The sequence below is a fragment of the Delphinapterus leucas genome, unplaced genomic scaffold (assembly GCF_059928025.1).
Source record: "Delphinapterus leucas isolate spDelLeu-1000000601 "Yukka" unplaced genomic scaffold, BTC_Dleu_Yukka2 spDelLeu_asBTCV2_sq67, whole genome shotgun sequence".
Lineage (NCBI taxonomy): Eukaryota > Metazoa > Chordata > Mammalia > Artiodactyla > Monodontidae > Delphinapterus > Delphinapterus leucas.
Window position 1 is genome coordinate 1231288 of NW_028322276.1, and position 22465 is coordinate 1253752.

Consider the following 22465-nt stretch of genomic DNA (forward strand, 5'->3'; position numbering starts at 1 on the left):
AAGACTGTTGTCCTGTGATAATTTACAAAATCCAGAACACTTGGGAGATATGTTCTCCCTTAAGTATCTGATGGATACTGTGGACACTCCACCTAGTAATGCACATGCACAGACACAAACACATTGCTGCAGTCGGTCTCAAGTGTTCTATTTCCCTCTTTTCAAGCTTATAGACCAACCCTTTAGCCTTCTATATATATGGGCTTTATACTGGTTTTGTGTGTGTGGGTGTGTGCGTGCATCAAGAAAGAAAAAGTTAATGGATTTGAAGGGAGAGAACACATCATGTAGCTCCTGCCCTCTCTCAAGCCAACCCAACAGCAGATAAACTTAGGATATAGGCATTCTCCATGGGGACCATCTCTTTTCCCCAGATCTTTATTTTTCTTTATTTTTAAACATCTTTTTTGGAGTATAATTGCTTTACACTGGTGTGTTAATTTCTGCTTTATAACAAAGTGAATCAGCTCTATAGCCTGGTCCTTATTGATTAGCACCATTCTCATTGGAGGAAGAATGGAATTCGGGAGGGGTACCAAGTCCCTCTGACTTCCCTGGCTCAAGGTGCAGAGGGTGGGAGGGGTGCCCCAGCCCCAGCCCCAGCCCCTGCCCCTGCCCCCTGCCTTTGGTTACTCCCTGAAAAATAGGGGCCACAGCCTCAGCTGCAGAAGCAGAAGAGCCACTCCTCTTCTCTTTGCTTAGTGTTCTCATGCAATATCTCTTCCAATATTTTCACTTTCAGCATATGAATGTCCTTACTTCTAAGTGAGTCTCTTGTAGGCAACATATAGTTGGACCCTTTTTATGTCTATCTTGTCCATCTTTGTTTTTTTTAATGTTATTAAATATTCACCTATATTTTAGTATGAAACATAATTTTATTTCTTTATATTTAAATCTTTAAGACCTACATAATTTATCGTAGTATCCAAATTTGTTTAAAAACAGCCACCCCTGACTCTGTATATTAAATAATTCAACTATCTTACACTTAACTTAAAACGACATCCCTATCACATATTAAATTTTTGTTTTTCCTTTTCCTCCTATGTCATAAGAATGTCCAGAGGAACTGAATTTAGTTGACTTCTTTAACTGTATAGAACACCTAGTCGTATTATATGAGAAGGCCATGGCAGGAGAGAAATATAATTCTACACACTAGTATGTATTCTAGACTGACTACTCTCTTTCACTGACCATCGAAGTTACACTTTCATATCTGCATGGATACTATGGCTTAAAATGCCCTGTACATCCTCAATATACCTGTAAATTCATTTATCGACATCATTCGGTGCCTACTGTCTACCATGCAACAAGCTAAGGGGTGAACCAGACAAATACAACTCTTCCCACAATGTGGCATGAATATTATCTGGTAGAAGACAATCCTTAAACACACCAATAATTCATCACAGCTGTGTTTGGTGCTACAAAGTACAGCATAATACCCTTTGCAGCTGAGAAGTCTCGTTTCCAGATCTGTTCACTTCTGCATACTTTGAGTGCACAGCCGATTTCCAATTCCCAATGAAAAATACCAGAAGGAACTTGGAGAATTATCTTCAGAGTATTTACAAGATGTCATAAGCTAATGAGAGGAGTAGGAAAAAATAGTTAAAACAAACCCCTAAAATATTAGGCAACAAAGTCTCATCAACTCAATGCACTTGGGGACAGTCCTTTAAACTCTCAGGTCTATATCCTGAGCAAAGCCAGTCCCATGGCAGATGAGGTCCCAAACAAGTTAAATAAGATCAAGAATGTGGCAGAAAGGCAACTCCAATGCAGGATCATTTTGCCTTTTGAAAGGGAAAACCTGTTACTACCTTTTTATGTACTGTGACCTATTTTCCTAGGGTGTCCCTATTCTCTACAATTAATAGGTTTCAAAACTGTGGGCAACTGGAAGGAATAATTTTAATAGCTGAAACAAACAAAAAATTCCTTTATGAGAAAAAGAAAAAAGAAAACCAAAAAAACCACAAAATTTTCCAACCAGCAAATTCTACATGCATCGAGAGGCTACAGAGTCACTGACAGTGATTAAACCAGAGCACCAGTTTTCCAGCTCAAACTGGAAAGGATTTGTTTTTAAATTAAAGTAGATATGTCTGAGGGCATCTAAATATATAAGTATTTTCTTTGTAAAAAATTTCTCCCTCGGGGTGGGATAGGGAGGGTGGAAGGGAGACGCAAGAGGGAGGGAACATGGGCACACATGTATACATATAGCTGATTCACTTTGTTACAGAGCAGAAACCAACACAACATTATGAAGAAACTATACTCCAATAAAGATGTTTAAAAAAAAAATTCTCCCTCACTGAACCTATTTTGATGGTAACAAATAAATGTGACTTTATAATAACCTAAAAAAAAAAACCAACATAAGTGTTTGTTTTGTTTTGTTTTTTCAGTACGCGGGCCTCACTGCTGTGGCCTCTCCCGTTGCGGAGCACAGGCTCCAGATGCGCAGGCTCAGCGGCCATGGCTCACAGGCCCAGCCGCTCCATGCATATGAGATCCTCCTGGACCGGGGCATGAACCCGTGTCCCCTGCATTGGCAGGCGGACTCTCAACCACTGCACCACCAGGGAAGCCCCAAGAGGCCAATTTAAAACAAAAACAAATGGGTAACTTGTATTTTTACTTTAAAATAAGTTTGAGATTTCTGAAGTCTATGTTGATGAAAGAGGATGTCAACAAATTCACTCATCACCATACATAAAGTTAAGCTTTCTAAACTAAATCTCTTTAGCATGAGATCAAAAACAGTCTGCTCTTAGAAGATCCCCAAATGCTATCTCTTCCAACTCTTTAAAAGCTAGCTTCGGGCTTCCCTGGTGGCGCAGTGGTTGAGAGTCCGCCTGCCGATGCAGGGGACACGGGTTCGTGCCCCGGTCCGGGAAGATCCCACATGCCGCGGAGCTGCTGGGCCCGTGAGCCATGGCCGCTGAGCCTGCACGTCCGGAGCCTTTGCTCCGCAACGGGAGAGGCCACAACAGTGAGAGGCCCGCGTACCGCAAAAAAAAAAAAAAAAAAAAAAAAAAAAGCTAGCTTCTTTCTCCAAGAAGCAAAATACATTCATTTTTGCAAACAAGCACCATAGGTATCTGAAATGCAAAATAACCAGCAAGCCACATTCTTTTTCACAGCATTAGCGGGAACTATCACCTGTTTCTCAGATTGTTAATGTCACTGTTTTCTTTTTTTTCACTGGCAGGGCGGTCCAGAACCTCTATTTTGCCTTTTCCATCTTCTGAGTTAGGAAGCTTAATGGTATCGGTGGTGACTTCACCTTCAGAAGAGGTGCTATCATCTTCATCCTCAAATTCTGAACTGTCCTCTGAACTGTCTTGTGAATTCTCTTGTGAACTGTCATCTTCTTTTGAATCAGACTGATTCATCTCAAACAAGGCCATATCCATTTGCATAACTTTTCCGAGAGTGTCAATATTTTCAATATTGAAATGACCAGGTGGTGCAGCTGCCATCTCTTTCCTTAGCTTTTCGTTTGCCTGAGCCATCTGTGGGAGAAAGCTCTGTACTTGGTCCAATAGGGGACTCCTCTCTATCCGAACTGTTTGAAGAGTGGAATTCTTTCTGAAATTACGCTTGGAGTTGATGAGCAACCTGTCCCATATACCTCCACGGCCGCCGCTGTCCTCCATCAGCAGCTCTCTGGACACCAAGACCCTGGAGCTGTCCCGGGAAAACGACGAACAGCTCGTGTCTGGCAGGGATTCACCGTGGGCCTCCCTGCTGCTCGCCCGTCTTCAGAGCAGCCCCTCCAGGCCTGGATGCCGGAAAAAGGCTGGGGCCATCTTTATTTTTTAACTGATGAGTTTAAGCCATATATATATATATATATGTATATATATATAAATTACTGATATGGAATGACATTTAATTGCCAATTTGTTTTCTGTAATGTCATATAGCTTTTCTGTCCCATATTTTCTCACATACTGACGTCCTTTGTTCTTACTTTTTGTACTGACCCATTTTTAAAATTAATTTCTTTGGCTGTGCCAGGTCTTACTTGTGTCATGGGGGACCTTTGATCTTCTTTGTGGCATGCAAACTCTTAGTTGTGCCATGGGGGATCTAGTTCCCTGACCAGGGATTGAGCCCAGGCCCTCTGCATTGGGAGCGTGGGGTCTTCGCCACTGGACCACCAGGGAAGTCCACTGACTTGACTTACTTTTAATTTCCTTCTGTGTATATTCTATAGATAATAAATTTGTGGATACCATGGAGATTACATATAAAATCCTATCAAACTAGCTTAAACTGATATCAACATAAACTTAATCACACGCAAAATCTCTATTACATCTCCAATTACATTACACATTACTTACATGTTATTAATGTCACAAATCACATATTTACGCATTAATTACATGTTATTAATGTCACAAGTCACATATTTATACATTGTTTTCTGTTAATGTAGATGTACGAATTCGTTATTAGGGGATGCTATAACAAAATGCCACAGCTTGGGTAGCTTATAAACAGAAGTTTATTTCTCATGGTTCTGGAGGCTGAAGTGTGAGATCAAGGTGGTTAGGTAAAGGTCTTTTTCTGAGTCATAGACTTTTCATTATATCATCACCTGGAGGAAGGGGCTAGAGAGCTCTCTGGGGTCTCTTTTAAAAGCACACAAGAGACTTCCCTGGTAGGCCAGTGGTTAAGAATCCACCTTCCAATGCAGGGGACATGGGTTCGATCTCTGGTCAGAGAACTAAGATCACACATGCCACAGGGTAACTAAGCCCATGCACCACAACTATTGAGCCTGTATGCTGGCTCTAGAACCTGTCTGCCACAACTAGAGAGCCTGTGTGCTGCAACTACAGAGCCCCCATATCACAGCTAGATATGAAGCCTGTGCGTCACAACAAAGATCCCACGTGCTGCAACTAAGAGCGAATGCAGCCAAATAAGTAAATAAATACATATTTTAAAATAAATAAAAGCACACACATCCTATTCATGGTGGCTCTCCCTTCATAACCTAAGCACCCCCCAAAGGCCCTACATCCTAATACCAACACATTTGGAGGTTGTATTTTTAACATATGAATTTTTGGGGAAACAATCACGCAATAGCAATAAATTTATAATTATTTTAATATTTTGGTTTTAAAAAATATCCTAGAATAATAAAAAGTGTAGTTACAAGTCAAAATTTTAGTTTTTTTTTCTATTTGTCAATTTATTTACCTTTATCAGAGAAATATGTATTTTCATATGGCCTCAAGTTACTGGTGTCCTTTCATTTGAACTTGAAGTACTCCCTTTAGCATTTCTTGAAGGATAGGTATTATGGTACTGAACTCCTTCAGCTTTTGTCTGAGACTGTCTCTCATTTTCCTCATTTTTGAAGAATAATATTGTAAGATATAGAATTGTTGGTAGGTAGTTTCCGCCATACTTTAAGCATATCATTTCACTCTCTTCTGGCCTGCAAAATTTCTGATGAGAAAGCAACTGACAACCTTACTGACAATCACAATTAAGTGGATCATAATAATTGTCACATATAACTTTGTTTATATATATTTCTTAATGCTAACCTATTTACAAAAGTACTTATTGTTACAAAATTTTGTATTTATCATTCTAAGATTACTTAACAAATCTATATTTTTATTCTACTTATTTATAAAATAAGAGGTTATTAGCCAAAATTATGAATTCATAGCTGAAATGTGTGGTAAAACATTCTTGATAAGAGTTTTTCCATGTCAGAATTTTGATATGAACTCCGGCATTTCAGTTTGATTTTAGCTTTGATAGATCCAGTGAGATAATTCAATGTTGACTACGGAATTAAAAATCTCTCAGGGCTCTCCTTCATTCATTACAGTAAAAGTGTTTTCTATGTTTTGAAAACTCATGTGTATGTAAGTCTATTCAATGATATTCTCCAGTTAAAATGATCTCCATGTCAGTTACATACACATAGTATGTAAATCCTCTGCATGGACATCCCCTCTTTGTAACATTTCTACTAGATATCATCAAAATTCAGTCTAATTTAGTCCATAAAGTGAACACTTTATGCTGGGCTAGTGTTTACACTGCACCATAACTGAGTTCTATGAATCTGCTGAATTCCTCACTTACCTCATTCCCAGGTTTCACATGTGGATGACCAGTGTTCACACCTGAAGAAATTTACTATTTTCTTACAGCTACATTGTTCCACCAGGAAAATAACTTGCCTGGATATCATTTCTTGCTTTTAATGGTCAAAATTTTTGCTTGAAATAAGACAAAAATAATAATTAAATTAAATAAATAAATAAGAAACGACACATGTGACATTTGGGGATTAAATTGTTGAAAAGTACATTACATGGGGAAAGAACATGAATTTGAGGAATACACCAGTGGAATAGAAACATGGTTTAGAAAAATGTTAATAAGATGTTCAGTGTTTAGGTAAAAGAAAACTAAAATAAATTCAGACGCTACAGGGAATATGAGAGGAAAAATTATTAAGGAGACCGTGGCAAAGACAAAAACATGAAATTTTAACTCTCACGCGGACAGGAATTTTGCTTCTCTGAGGTGAAAAGTACAGGGGGAAGCGTGAAGAGAAATTTATGTGTGATGCATAATGACAGAATCTGGATAATTTGACTCAATGGCTTCACATACATTTCTAAAAATATCCTTTAGTCGAGCCAACTTCCAGTTGACATTCCAAGTGCCCTGCTCCCTCCCCACACAGAACACATGTGTCTGGAGCTGACTTGGACCCCAGCCTGGGGAAACCCTCCTCTTCCCTCCACACCTACTCTTCTTGCTCCAACTGGGAAATTATATCTGTTTGGCAGAGCGGATGCCCTGGTACGTGTGGGAAATGCTAGATGGATCTGAAGTTCTGTGCTGAGAACAGTGCATGCAATGCAAGTGCAGGACAACATGCCAAGGCTCAAGTGTGAGGGCATCAATGGCAGCCCAAGTTCGAGCACCCTGAAGGGGGGAAACACTGAAGGTTGTCACCCGACACTTCACTCAAAGACAGTAAAAGTCTCTGGTTGCTGCTCTTCTTGCCCAAGAGGAAAGACAGGCTGCATGCTGCCTAGACGTCTCAGCCAGGAAGGAAGCAACGTTTTCATAATGTGGTTAACACTGTTTTCTAACAGAATCCAATGAACTTAAGACCCATGAGATTATTACTTGGAGTTCATGTAGAAAGGGGGATAAAAGCTGTTATGTGTATTTTGCTGTGTTCAAACCTCATAGTAGTCCCCCGAGCAGAAGAATTACTTAGCAACATAAAGTCACTTGTCTGTTAGATAAAATAGCCCTTATCTGTGTCCAGCATTATTCTGCGTGTTGGTGGCAGACTAGTAAGGAGTACGTGCGATTGTGGTAATGGAGACTGTATCTCAATGCAGGGACACATGTGCTGTGATAAGTAAAGGAACACATTCGTTCCAGGTTGCTCTAAGTGTTACAGAAGCATGAGTCAGGGCCAAGAGTGCAGCAGCATATGTGGAAGCTGCAGAGCCTATCTCAATAAGACATGCATAAGGAAGTAAATATTGAGAGACGCACCCAGAAGATGAAACAACGGGCGTCCTCCAGCATCACGTCTGTGTACATCTTTGTCTGCAATGTGTCCAGCACGTCCTACTCTTTATGAGTGAGTTCTACAAACACGTCCTCAAAGGTCACTGATCTCTAAAGCCCCGTCAATGGATTCTCTGGGCTGATGTGGCATGTGCCTTTCATACATATTCAGAAATAGATATACTGTGAAGGAATGTTACTAAAGGAAACATATGAGGTGTTGTGTAAAATAACCTATCAATTTCCCAAGAAAGTGGTAATCCAATTTCCAGATAGGTTATTATAAAAATTTTACATGCAAATTCATAAGTAATATTCTCCTCCCAATTCCAAGTAAGTCTGTAGGTGCATCAAAAGGCAATCAATAGCCCTGATCTGCCACTTTGTCAATCGACAGGCAGTGGGGGTAGAGATAGAGCTGAAGCTCCATGTACATTTTACGTGTTTTTTTCACGTATTGAATGTGTATCTGGAGTCCTGCTTTTCTTTCCCGGGTTAGAGCCGCAGACACCAGTCGTCAGAACTCATGAGATTTGCTGGCTCCATGTGTCAGGAAAGCCCAGGATCAACTTTTCTCTTCTACATAGTGCTCTCCTCTGGGCTTGGAATATGAGACTTAAGTCAGCCCACGCCCTCCCATGGATCTCTTTTACCTGCTGCTGTTTAGTTTTGCTCTATTTATACCTTCACTATGCAAACCTACAACTGTGGCTCCAAAGCCTGTGCTAACCTAGGACTCTGACTCCAAAATACCCCAGGAAACTTGTCACTCAATAAGGGAAGTCTACAATCCCTCAGTCCTTAAGTTTATTAGTATTATGATGGGTAGTAGTACAGTTAATATCTTCATGATTGTAATCACTATTGATATTATTATTTATCACTATTGTTGTTATTGCATTTCTTATTAAGTTTCTCTGCTCATGAATGTATCCAACTTACTGAAGAGTATTGTGGAGGGTTTTCAACAGACTTACATAAACACGGTGCTTCCTGGTTCCTGCTGTGCTTATGGGTACTTGTGGGTCAGAGAGCCTCCTGACATATTCAGACATACCCAGTGGAGGAAGGGACAGTTGTTACTGGTACGTGAACCCCAGGGAGTACACTCTTGACTTTCTTGAGCCTCTAGAAAAATGTTTAAGTCCTCTTAAGTGACCAGAAAGTGGTGCTAGTGCAAGAGCCCTGGAAGACACCCTTGTCCTGCCAGACTCAGCACAGGATTTTCCACCTCAACTCTGTGCCAGGAACCACTATCATGTCTCCTGGGAAGGCTGGAGAGGGTGTCGCTCCTGGAGTCCAGTCCTCCGAATTAGAAAAGTCAGACCAGGAGCTGACATTGTGACAAGTGAGGAGGAAGGAGTGTATCCTTGACATGCCTGAATCTGGGAACATGTTCTAAATTCACTCAGGGATCCAGGAAAAGCTGGTGCGGCACTGGCAGACATAGAGATGGTGACGTGGCTGCTCAAGTAACCATTTCTTTTTCGAAGTCCCCCAGGGAGCCCCTGCACTGTTTGTGCCAACATATCATCCTCCCTGCTGACCCAGGATCACCTGCTTGTTTTCTCCTCTCAGGACAAATTTCTTTGTGCAAACCTAGCGTTCTGACTCTAAACTATCCCAGAGGACATCTGATATAGGTACCCTGAAATTTACTTAGAGAAGTCTGTACGCAAATCTGCAATCTTTCTATGTTTACTTTTCTCTTTAACAGTAGTAATGGTAATATCATCATAATTCTCACTATTATTGTTTTTAGTCCATTTTATTACCTTTATTAATATGCATTATCTTTGTGGTTGTTTCTACATAACATTGAGTAGACCTGCTCTATGCTAAAGATTGTCTGATTTACTGCAGATCATTATGGAGGGTTTCCCAACATACAAAATACATACACCTAGTTACTCCTGAGCTCCCACAGCACTTAGCTGGGTGCCCTCGACTCAAGGTCTCTATGAAGCTGGGGCTGAGGTCTCAGCTGTCGCTCCACAGGGGAGGATTTTTTCCCAGACTCACTGAGATGGGTACTGACAGGATGCAGTCTGAGCTGAGAGCCTAGTGCCTCTGCCTGGAGGCCTGGGACTTCCCTGTGTTATCTCCTATGTGGGCCTCTCCATATGGCACCTAGTAACACCCATGCAGGCTTCCCCAGGTCCAGGGATAGGAGAGACAGACAGACAGAAACAGAGAGAGAACACAGGATGCAGCAAGTGAGATGTAAGTGACAGAGGTTCTGTCAATGAATCTTAATACTGACCTCCCCTGATTTGCTATATTCTGTTGGTCAGAAGCCAGTCACTAGCTACTTAGTACTTGCACAAAGAGTGGAGTTTCCTCGCTGCATGTGGATCACAGTCTGTGGCTGGGAACACCCAGGAAGGCATGTTCAGTGGTCTCCCCCAGAACTGGGAAAAGTGGATGTATTCTGGAAATAACTGAAAGTGACGAAAGTCCAGCCTCAATCATCAGAAGAGAAGTGAAAAGGAGACAGTGGGTTATGTGTCATTTTTCATCCACTAAAGCAGCAAAACAAAAGCTCCCCAAACTCCTGAAACTGGAACCCTTGGTGTGAATGAGGCACAGGACCACTCATTCCTCAGTGGTAGGAGGGGCACCGACTCTTCCTGGAGGATGATGGCTGCCCCATCCCCAGATGCCACCCACTTGATTAAGGAGGTTACTTCTAGAAAGCAAAGGCGCAGTGGTCAGAGGTGTGTGCGAAGAATCCACGTGGGTGGTGTTGTCTGTCTTATTTCTAAGAGCTCTGCATGGACACCTGCTTCCAGAGGGGAGCTGGTCACTTGAGAACAGGCTGCAGCTGTTTAAAGTGACAGTGTCCATACTACGCAAAGCAGTCTACAGGTTTAATGGGATCACTATCAAATTACACATGACATTTTTCCACAGAAGTAGAAGAAATAACCCTAAAATGTATATGGAACCATAAAAGACCCAGAATTGCCAAAGCAATCCTGAGGAAAAAGAACAAAGCAGGAGGCATAACCCTCCCAGACTTCAGACAATGCTACAATGCTAATCAAAACAGCCTGGTATTGGAACAAAAACAGACATATGGATCAATGGAAAAGAATAGAGAGCCCAGAAATAAACCCACAGACCCATGGTCAATTCATCTCTGATGAAGAATAGACAATGGGGGAAAAGATAGTTTCTTCAGCAAGAGGTGTTGGAAAAGTTGGTTCATGCAAATCAATAAAGTTAGAACACTCTCCCACCATACACAAAAATAAACTCAAAATGGCTTAAAGGCTTAAATATAACACATAACACCATAAAACTCCTAAAAGGGAACATAGGCAAAGCATTCTCTGATATAAACTGTACCAGTGTTTTCTTAGGTCAGTCTCCCAAGACAATAGAAATAAAAACAAAAATAAACAAACGGGACCCACTCAAACTTATAAGTTTTCTCACAGCAAAAGAAACCATAGACAAAATGAAAAGACAACATACCGACTAAGAGAAAATATTTCCAAATGATGCGACCAACAAGGGTTTAATTTCCAAAATATACAAACAGCTCATACAACTCAATAACAAAAAACCGAACAAACCAATCAAAAAATGGGCAGAAGACTGAAACACACATTTCTCCCAAGAAGATATACAGATGGCCAATAGGCACATGAAAGGTTGCCCATCATCACTAATTATTAGAGAAATGCAAATTAAAACTACAATGAGGTACCACCTCACACCAGTCAGAATGGCCATCATCAAAAGTCTGCAAATAACAAACGCAGGAGGGGGTGTGGAGAAAAGGGAACCCTCCTCCACTGTTGGTGGGAATATAAATTGACACAGCCACTATGGAGAACAGTATAGAGGTTACTAAAAATAGAGTTGCCATATGATCCTGCAATCCCACTCCTGGGCATATATCCAGAGAGAACCATAATTCGAAAAGATACATGCACCCCAATGCTCATAGTAGCACTATTTATAATAGCTAAGACATGGAAGCAACTTAAATGTCCATCAACAGATGAATGGATACAGAAGATATGGTGCATATATACAATGGAATATTACTCAGCCATAAAAAGAATGAAATAATGCCATTTGCAGCAACATGGATGCAACTGGAGATTAGCATACTAAGTGAAGTAAGCCATAAAGAGAAAGACAAATACTATATGGTATTACTTATATGTGAAATCTAAAATATGACACAAATGAACCTATCTACGAAACAAAACAGACTCACAGACATAGAGAACAGCCTTGTGGTTACCAAGTGGGAGGGGGTTGGGGAAGGATGGACTGAGAGTTTGGGGATAGAAGCTGCAAACTATTGCATATAGAATGGATAAATACAATGTCCTACTGTATAGCACAGGGAACAGGATATTCAATATCCTGAGCTAAACCATAATGGAAAAGAATATAAAACAGATGTATATATGTGTATACGTGAGACACTTTGCTATACAGCAAAAATTAATACAACATTGTAACTCAACTATATTCCAATTAAAAAAAAATCAGTTGATGTGAACAACGCTAAAGGCCAAATGATCCTAAGAGTCATATACAGAGCATTCTATCCAACATACGCTGAATACACAGTCTTCTCAAGTGCAGAAAAAATATTTTCTAGAAAAGACCACATGATAGACCATATATCAAATTTTAGTAAACTCAGGAAGACTTTAATTATACCAAGTATATTGTCTGAGCATATTATTAAACTAGAAATCAATAACAGGATGAAAACTGGAACTCAAACGAATACAAAAAATTTGATCAACACTCTCCTGACCAACTAATTTATCAAAGAATAAATTTAAGAAGAAATAAGACAGTATTTTGAGACAAACTGAAATGGAAACACAGTATACAAAAAGCTATGGGATGCAGCAAAAGGAGCGTTAAGAGAGAGGTTTATTGCAACAAATGCCTACCTTACGAATTAAGAAATATCTCGAATAAAAAACCTAACTCTTCTGTTCAAGGACCTGGAAAAAGAACAAACTGAGCCCAAAATTAGCAGAAGCAAGAAAATTATAAAGATTACAGCAGAAATCAATGTCATAGAGAAGAGGAAAACAACAGAAAAGATTAGTGATATTAAGAGTTGGTTCATTAAAAGATAAAATTTCGAACCTTTTGCTAGACTAACCAAGGAAAAGGAGAGAAGACCCAAATCAACAAAATTATAAATAAAAGAGAAAACATTACAACTCTACTACAGCGATAAGAAGGATAACATGTTACTTTGAACAACTACATGCTAACAAGCTGGGCAACCTAGATAAATGGAAAAAATTCTTAGAAACATACAACCTACCAAAAGTGAATTAGGAAGAAAGAGAAAATCTAAATGAAGCAATTAGTAGTATGGAAATTAAATCAGTAATCAAAAATCTTCAAATGAAGAAAACTCAAGATCAAATGGCTTCACTGGTAAATTTTACCAAATATTTAACGCATTAATGTCAAACCTAAAAGTCTTCAAAAAACAAAGAGAAAAAATGGATGAGGAGGAATATCTCCCAAACTCATTTTACGAGGCCGGCATTACTTTGATATAATAATCTGAAATGGACACTGCCAATTACAGGCCAATAACACTGATGAATATAGGTTTAAAAATTCTGAATAAATACTAGCAAATCAAATAAATGGGATGCATCATATTAAGAGAACATAAGGAAAATATAATATCAATAGGCACAGAAAAAGCATTTGTTAAGTTAGGTATAAAATGAATGTAACTCAACATAATAAAGGCTAAATATCGGGGCTTCCCTGGTGGCGCAGTGGTTAAGAATCTGCCAGGATATGCAAGGGACATGGGTTCAAGCCCTGGTCCGGGAAGATCCCACATGCCAAGGAGCAACAAAGCCCGTGCACTGCAACTGCTAAGCCTGCGCTCTAGAGCCCGTGAGCCACAACTACTCAGCCTGTGTGCCACAACTACTGAAGCCCATATGCCTAGAGTGCATGCTCTGCAACAAGAGAAGCCACTGCAATGAGAAGCCCACGCACCACAACGAAGGGTAGCCCCCACCTACTGCAACTAGATAAAGCCCGCATGCAGCAACAAAAACCCAATGCAGCCAAAAGTAAATAATTTTTTTAAAAGGCCAAATATGACAAGGTCACAGTTCAAAGCACACTCAAGAGTGAAAGTGTGAAACTTTTTCTCTAATACCAGAAACAAGACAAGGGAGTCCACTCTCACCACTCATTCAGCATAGAAATGGAAGTCCTAGCCAGGGCAATCAGTCAAGGAAGAGAAATAAAAGGCATCAAAATTGGAAATTAAGAGGTAAAAATGTGTCTATATTAAGATAACATGATTTTATATATAGAAACTCTGAAAAACTTCACCAAAAACCTGTTAAAACTAATCAACATAATCAGTAAAGTTGCAGAATAAAAACTTAAAATGCAAAAATCAGTCATATTTCTATATACTAACAATGATCTGAAAAAAGAAAACCATTCTATTTATAAGAGCATCAAAACTAATAAAATAATAAGGAATAAATTTATCTAAGGAGATGAAAGGTATCTACAAGCTACAATACACTGATGAAAAAAATTGGAAAAGACAGAAATAAACGTAAAGTTATCCCTTGTTCATGATCGGAAGAATTAATATTTTCAAAATGTCCATACCACCTAAAGCCATCTATGGATATAATGCAATTCCTATCAAAATCCAATGGCATTTTTTAAAGTAGAAAAAAAAACAGAGAAATGTATGAGGAATCACAAAAGAACTTGTATATGTAATGCGACCATGAGAAAGAACAGCAAACCTGGAGGTATCACATTCTATGATATCAAACTGTATTATAAAGCTATAGTAATGTAAGTAGTATGGTACTGTCATGTAGAAAGGCATACACAACAATGGAATAGAACTGAGAATCCAGATATAAACCCATGCATATAAGGTCAACTAATATTTGATAAGAGAGTCAGGAACACTCGGTGGAGAGACAATCTCTTCACTAAACAGTGCTTGGAAAACTGCATAGTTATATGCAAAAGAATTAAACTAGACTCCTGTCTAACACCACTCATGACAATTAAATAGAAATAAGATAAGGTAAAGACAACTGTAAGACGGGACGCTTTTCTTCCTGGAAGAAAACAGTAAAAATCTTTTTAACACAGGTCTTTAATATTATGTTTGATGATACCTTAAGCACAAGCAACAATTTAAAAAGTTAACAAGTAGAACAATACCAAACTAAAAATCTGCTACACAACAAAATAAAATAAATAACGAAAAGAGCCTATGTAATCAAAACTAATATTTGCAAACCTTACAACAAATAAGGGGTTGTTATCCAAAATACATCATAGAACTCAGTAGCACAAAATAAATTAAGCTAATTAAAACCTGTTGCAAAGACCCCAACGGACATTTTTTCAAAGAAGATATGTGAATGTACAACAAATACATGAAAATATGTTCAACGTCATTACACACCAGGGAAATTAAATCTAAACCACAATGAGATATCACCTCAGGACTGTTAGAATGGAATTCATCAAAGAGACAAGAGATCTGCTAGTAAATGCTAGCAAAGATGTGGAGAAAAAGGATGATTTGTGTGCTTTTGCTTGTCTTATAAATTGGTTCAGCTTCTATGGAAAACACTAGAGAAGGCCCTCAAAAGTTAATACGACTACCATATGGTCCAGCATTTTCATCTATGGAAATATATTGAAAGAATTAAAAACACTATGTTGAAGAGATATCTGCACCTCCATGTTCATAGCAGCAGTGTTTACAATAGCCAAGACATGGAAAAAACGTGTGTCTATCAACAGATCAGTGGATATAAACCTTGTGGTATATTTAGAAAATGGAGTAACATTCAGCCATAAGAAAGAAGGAAATCTTGCCATTGGTGACAATATGGATGGACCTTGAGGGAGTTAGACTAAGTGAGAGAAGTCAGACCAAGCTTATATGTGGGAAAAAAAAAAAAAAACCACAAGAAACTCATAGAAAAAGGTCAGATTTTTGGTTACCAGAGGAGGGAGGTGAGAAGAGGCAGAATTTGATGAAGTCCAAAAGTACCAACTTGCAGGATAAATAAGTATTGAGAATATTATATACAACATGATGAATAGAGTTAACACTGCCATATGGTATATTTGAACGCTGTTAAGCAAGTAGATCTTAAGAGTTCTCATCACAGGAAAATATATTTTCCTTATTTTTCTTTTCTTGCATCTATATAAGACGATGTATGTTAACTAATCTTACTGCAGTAACAATTTCACAATATATGGAAGTCAAATCATTATAATGTGCATTTTCAACTTAAATAGTACTGTGTTCAATTATATCTCAATAAAACTGGAGGGAAAATTACAACAGCTTTACAATAATATCTTTGAAATTAAAAAAAAATCTTAAAAGGAAATTGAAACACAACTTGCTAAAACTTATGGGCTGCAAGAAAAACAGTAATAAGAGAGTTTATTGAAAAAAATGCCTACAATAAGAAAAAAGAAAGATCACAAGTAAACAACCTTACTTCTCACGGGACTAGCAAACAAAGGAAAAACCACTAAGCTCACAAGTAGCAGAGCAATGAAATAAGAAATATGAGAACAGAAATAAAACAGAGAACATGCAAACAATAGAAAACATCAATGCAAGAGGTGGTTTTTGAAATGAAAACAAAATTAACCTTTTAGCTATACTAATGAAGAATAAAAGAGAATACTCAAATAAAATCAGAAATGAAAAAGGAAACATTACAACTGATGCAACAAAAATACAACAGCTCATGAGAGGTGACCGTCAACACATATATACCATCAAGTTTGATACCCTAGAAGAAATGAATTCCTAGCAACATAAAAACTACCAAAACTGAATCATGAGGAAATAGACAAACCAAACAGACCAATGATGAGTGAAAAGATTGTATCAGTAATAAAAGATTTACCAAAAAAAAAAAAAACAGGCTAGGACCAGATGGAAATTTTCCAATTTCCATTGGGAAATTCAACCAAACATTTAAATCGAATTAAAACAACTCCATGTCAAAGTTTTCTAAAAAAACTTTGAGGTACATTCCCAAACTCATTTGATGAGTCCAGCATTATCCTGATACCAAAGCTACATAAGAACATTACAAGAAAAAAAAAAAAACAACCGTCAAGTATTACTAACATAGATGCAAAAATTCTCAGTGAAATACTAGCAAACAAAATTCAACAGTATATTGAAAGGATCATACACCATGATCAAGTGGAATTTATCCCTAGAATGCAAGGGTAATTCAACCTATGTAATTCAAACATGTGATGCACCACATTAAGAGAATGAAATATGAAAATCATATGGTTATCTCAATAGATACAGAAAGAGAATGTGAAATAATTAAAGAACCTTCCATGATAAAAAATACTCAACAAATTGCTATACGTAGAATGTACCTCAACACAATAAAAGTCATATTGAACAAATTCACAGCAGACATTAAAATCAATGGTGAAAGTTTGAAAGGTTTTTCTGCTAAAAATATAAACAAAATAAGTTTTGTGCACTCTCACCACTCCTTTTCAGCATAATACTGGAAGCCACAGCCAGAGCAATTAGGCAAGAAAAATAAATAAAAGAAATACAAATTGAAAAGGATGAAGTAAAGCTATTTCTGTTTGCATTTAATATAATCTTATATAGGGACAATCCCAAAGATTCCAAAAAAATGTATTACTAATTATAGACAAATTCAGTCAAGTTGCAAGATACAAAATCAACATGTGAAGAGCAATTGTACTTCTATATACTAACAACAATTTGAAAAAGAAATGTAAAAAGCAATCATATTTAAAATGGCATCAGAAATAAATAAAACATTTAGGAATAAATTAAACCAAGTAGGTAAAATATCCATACACTGAAAATGAAAAAACACTGATGAAAAAACTGAAGATACAAATAAATGAAGAACGTTTCCATGGTTATGAAACAGAACAATATTGTAAAAATATCTATACTACCCAAAGCTGTCTATAAATTCAGTGCAATCTCTGTCAACATTCCAATGATTTTTTCAGAGAAAGAGAAAACAACCCTAAAATTTGTATGGAACCACAAAACACCACTAATAGCCAAATCAACCTGGTCAAAGAAGAACAAATCTAATGGCATCACAATTCCTAACTTCAAACTTTATTACAAAGCTATAGTAATCAGAACAATAGATTCTGGCAAAAAATAGAGACTTAATCCAATGAAACAGAATCAAGAGCACGGAAATAAAACCAGTCATTTACTGTTAACAAATATTTGACAAGGGAGCCAAGGACATGTAGTAGGGGAAATACAGTCTCTTGGATAAATGGTGCTGGAAAAAAACTGGATAACAACCTACAGAAGAATACAATTGGACCCCTTTCTTGTACCACTCACAAAAATTAACTCAAAGTGGACTGAAGGCTTAAATATAAGACCTAAAGCTGTAAAACTACTTGAAGAAAGCATAAAGAACAAATTTCTCAATATAGTTTTGGCAAATATTTTTCGGATATAATACCAAATGTGGGAGCCACAAAAGCAAAAAAAAAAAAGAAAAGTGGAACAGCAAACAAACAAACGAAAAACTTTGCATAGCAAAATGAACAATCAGCAAACTAAAAAGCAGCTATAGAACTGGAGAACATATGTGCAAACCATTTTTTTGATAAGGGGCTAATATTCAAAATATATGAAAAGTAACATAAAATAATAGCAGTCAAAAATTAAATAAAAAATGGGCTAAAGGACTTGAAAAGACATTTTTCCCCAAAAAAGACATACAGATGGCCAACAGGTACATGAACAGATGCTCAACACCAATAATCATCAAAACCACAATGATACATCAGCTCACACCTGTTAGAATGGCTATTATAAAAATGAGAAGAAAAAACAAATGTTTGTGTGAATGTGAAGAAAAGGCAACTTGTGTGCATATTTGGTGGAAATGTAAACTGGTACAGTCTAATGAATGTAAAAGAATTCAACTGGACCCCTATCTCACACTACTCACAAAAATTAACTCAAAAGAGATTAAAGACAAACATGTATGACTTGAAACCATAAAACACCTAAAATAATCCTGGGGGAAAATCTCCTTGTCCTTGGTCTTGGGAATAGTGATTTTTTGGTTATGACCCCAAAGGACAGGCAACAAAGCAAAAGCAAAAATAAACTGGGACTAAGAAAATCTAAAAAACCTTCTGCACAGAAAAAAATAAAACCACACAGAAAAGCAAAACAAAACAAAAAACAACTGGTTAAAAATGGAGAAAGGATCTGAATAGATATATTTTCCAAAGAAGACATACAAATGTCCAACAGATATATGAAAAAGTGTTCAATGTCTTTAATCATCAGGGAAATGAAAATCAAAATCACGAGATCATCTCACTCCTGTTAGAATGGCTACAGCCAAAACACAAGAGATTACAAGTGTTTGAAAGAACATGGAGAAAAGAAAATCCTTGTGCCTTGTTGGTAGAGATGTAAATTAATACAGCCACTGTGAAAAACAGTATGGAGGTTCCCCCCAAAATTATAAGTAGTATCCAGTTGTTCCAGTACCATTTGTTGAAGAGACTATCCTGCCCAGTGAGTGTGCTTTATTCCCATCTCAAATATTACTTACTTATACACTGGGGTTTACTTCTGGGCTCTCTATTCTGTTCCTTTAGTCTATGTGTGTATTTTAGTGCCAATATCATAGTGTCGTGTAACTACAGCATTGTAATATTGTTTCTTTTTGTTTAAAATAAATTTATTTACTTATTCACTTATTTTTGGCTGTGCTGGGTCTTTGTTGTTGCGCGCGGGCTTTCTCTAGTTTCAGCGAGTGGGGACTACCCTTCCGTGTGCTGTACGGGCTTCTCATTGTGGTGGTTTCTCTTGTTGCAGAGCATGGGGTCTAGGCACGCGGGATTCAGTAGTTGTGGCACGTGGGTTAAGTAGTTGTGGTTCGTGGTGTCTAGAGCACAGCCTCAGTAATTGTGGTGCACTGGCTTAGTTGCTCTGTGGTATGTGGGATCCTCCCAGACCAGGGCTTGAAATTGTGTCCCCTGTATTGGCAGGCGGATTCCTAGCCACTGCACCATGAGGGAAGCCCCTGTAATATAATTTTAAATCAGGAAGTGTGATGACTCCCAATTTTTTCTTTCTCAGGATTGCTCTGGTTATTTGCGGCCTCCTGTGGTCACGTACAAAATTTTAAAATTGATTTCTCTATATCTGTAAAAGATGCTGCTGGAATTCTGATAGAGATTGCATTGAACCTATAGATGTCTTTGGGTAGTATGGACATTTTAACAACAATAATTCTTCTGATCACAGAACACAGTACTGTATATCTTTTCACTTGTTTTGTCTTCTTCAATTTTTTTTGATCAAAGTCTTGTAGTTTTCAAAGGACAAATTTTTCATTTCCTTCGTTAAGTTTATTTCTAAATATTTATTCGTTTTAATGCAATTTTGAAAGGGGAAATGATAGTGTCTTCACCAAATTCTGTTGGGAAAACTGGAAAACCACATACAGAAATATGAAACTGGACACCTATCTTATACCACTCACAAATATTAATTTGAAGACTGAAACATAAGACCAGATACTATAAAACTCCAAAAGAAAACATAAAGAAGAATCTACTTAACACTGGTTTGGGCAATAATTTTGGGATATGATCCCAAAAGCATAAGCCAGAAAAGTAAAAACCAACAGATGGGATTATATGAAACTAAAAAGCTTTATATATATATATATATATATATATATATATATAGTCTACATACAGATTAGGAGAGAATATCTGCAAATCATACGTTGCATCAAAGAGTATAAGCTTTCAGTTTTAAGATGAGTAAGTTCTGAGAATTTTAACATGCATTATGGTGGCCATAGCTAACAACGCTGTATTATATATTTGAAAGTTGCTAAGGGAGTAGATCTCAAAAATTTTACCACACAAAATAGTTAATGATGTGAGTTTATAGAGGAATCCTTATTGCGGTAATCATTTCACACTATATATCTGTATCAAATCACCACACTGTACACCTTAAACTTACACAGTGCTGTATATCAATTATGTCTCAATAAATCTGGAGGAGAAAAGAAAAAAAAGAAGAATTTCAAGATGGACACAAGAGCATGAAACCAAGCATGGGCCTTTCTGAGTGAAGAACCTTGTGTCATATCCATGTAGCTGGCCCCAGTTCTACCTGCAAAACCACAACGAATATCTGACCACTGGTCCCCATCACCAGGGCTAACAACGTGCCTGAGCTCCCACCTTGGTTACTACAGCAGTCTCCTAATTGGCGCCCCAATCCTCCTTTTGCCCCTTCAGTCAGTTGGTAGGACAGCAGCCAGAGGAAGTCAGATGATAGCCCTCCTCTGCTTACAACCATTCACTGGTCCTTTGCTTCACACAGAGTAAAAGCCAATGTCCTTTAAATGGCCGACAATCTGTTGACAACACCAAGGGCTCTATCCCTTGCTCACTTAACTTCAACCACCCAGCATTCCCAACTTTCCTCAAACAAGCCAGCCATGTTCCTTCTTTACAGCATTTTACCTTGCTCTCCCCTCTGCCTGGAATCTGCTTTTGCCACCTATGCACACTGTGTATGCCCTCTCTCATATCTTTTAAGTCTTATTCACAGGTATTTACTGAGCAAGACTATGTGCTGGACAGTATTCAAGGCACAGATGTTTGGACCCAGCATCTCTCTGATCCTTCTGAGATGGAGCATCATTTCATAAACTTACTGGTTATTTTTTCTGGAAAAAACAGATACATAAATATGGGAGTGTAGGAATCGCTCAGGCAAAATCCCAAATAATAGATACAGATGTTTAATTATCAGAAAGGTGGAGCATAACTTCCCAACTCCCTAAATGTGTCCTGCACGCAGTGACAGCCTTCCAAACGGTACACACTGAATGGAAGGGAGTAAAGATTGATGTCACAGTGAGGAACTTGACAAACTCCACCTCAGCCAGGTGATCAAGGGCAACATCAACAGTAGTAAGTCATCTGCAGAGCATGTGCCCTTGATATGAAGTGAAACACATAACCCCAGGTTAATCACGAGGGAGACAACAGGTAAATCCCAATTCGAGACTGTCAAGGTCATCAAAAACAAGAAATGTCTCAGAAACTATAACTAACAGTGTCCTAAAGAGAAATGGCAGCTAAATGGAATGAGGGTGAGATATCCTGAATGCAATCCTAGAAGAAGAAAAGGTAAGTCTAAGAAAATTTGAAAAAAGTGTGGGTTATAGTTAATCATCAGGTGTCAACACTAGTTCATTAACTGTAAAAATGTACCCTAATGACATGAAACGGTAATAAGAGAGGAAACCGAGTCTGGGCTAATTGTGAAATCCTGCACTATTCTTGCAAATTTTCTATAAATCTGAAACAATTTTAAAATGAAAATGTATTAAACAAATTTTTATTTTTTTCTAACACATATTATTTTTAAATTGTCCTACCAGTAATTACTATTAATTTTCCCTGTCACCTAGCTGTACTGTTTCATTTTGTTAAATAGAATTTATAACAGAGAGAAGTAAATTACCCATTATAGTAGAAAATTTCCAATAACACCAATTTTACATATTTTATGTTAAATTAAGAATGCACATGTGTATAATCATTTATTATATATTTTGTTATTTGGGAGTTTTTCTTTTTTTTCTTTTGGCTGCTGTCATTTTACTGGTATGGCTGTATCCTGAGTCACTTTCTAAGAAGTCACTCACCAGAGATGTCTGTCAGGACTCAGAAGTGAGTCTACATGTCACTTCATGGCTGAACATATTCAAACAGC

At 37.7% G+C, this 22465-nt stretch overlaps 1 protein-coding gene across 9 annotated transcripts in view; it reads right to left on the bottom strand.

The window, feature by feature from the left end:
• LOC111171160 (uncharacterized) overlaps nucleotides 1-22465 on the bottom strand; it is a 41252-nt gene that overhangs the window by 14473 nt on the left and 4314 nt on the right. For 3 of the 9 annotated variants that reach the window (XR_016391716.1, XR_016391714.1, XR_016391715.1), the window contains exons 3-4: nucleotides 6145-6281; nucleotides 5239-5490 (exon numbers count right to left, since the gene is read on the bottom strand). The exons of 3 other annotated variants lie outside the window; for them this stretch is intronic. The gene's annotated coding sequence lies outside the window, so the exon portion shown is untranslated. Of the gene's footprint in view, nucleotides 1-1454; nucleotides 2854-5238; nucleotides 5491-6144; nucleotides 6282-22465 lie in introns of those variants that run through there. 3 more of the 9 variants (XM_089906106.1, XM_089906109.1, XM_089906110.1) reach the window with 3 other exon arrangements.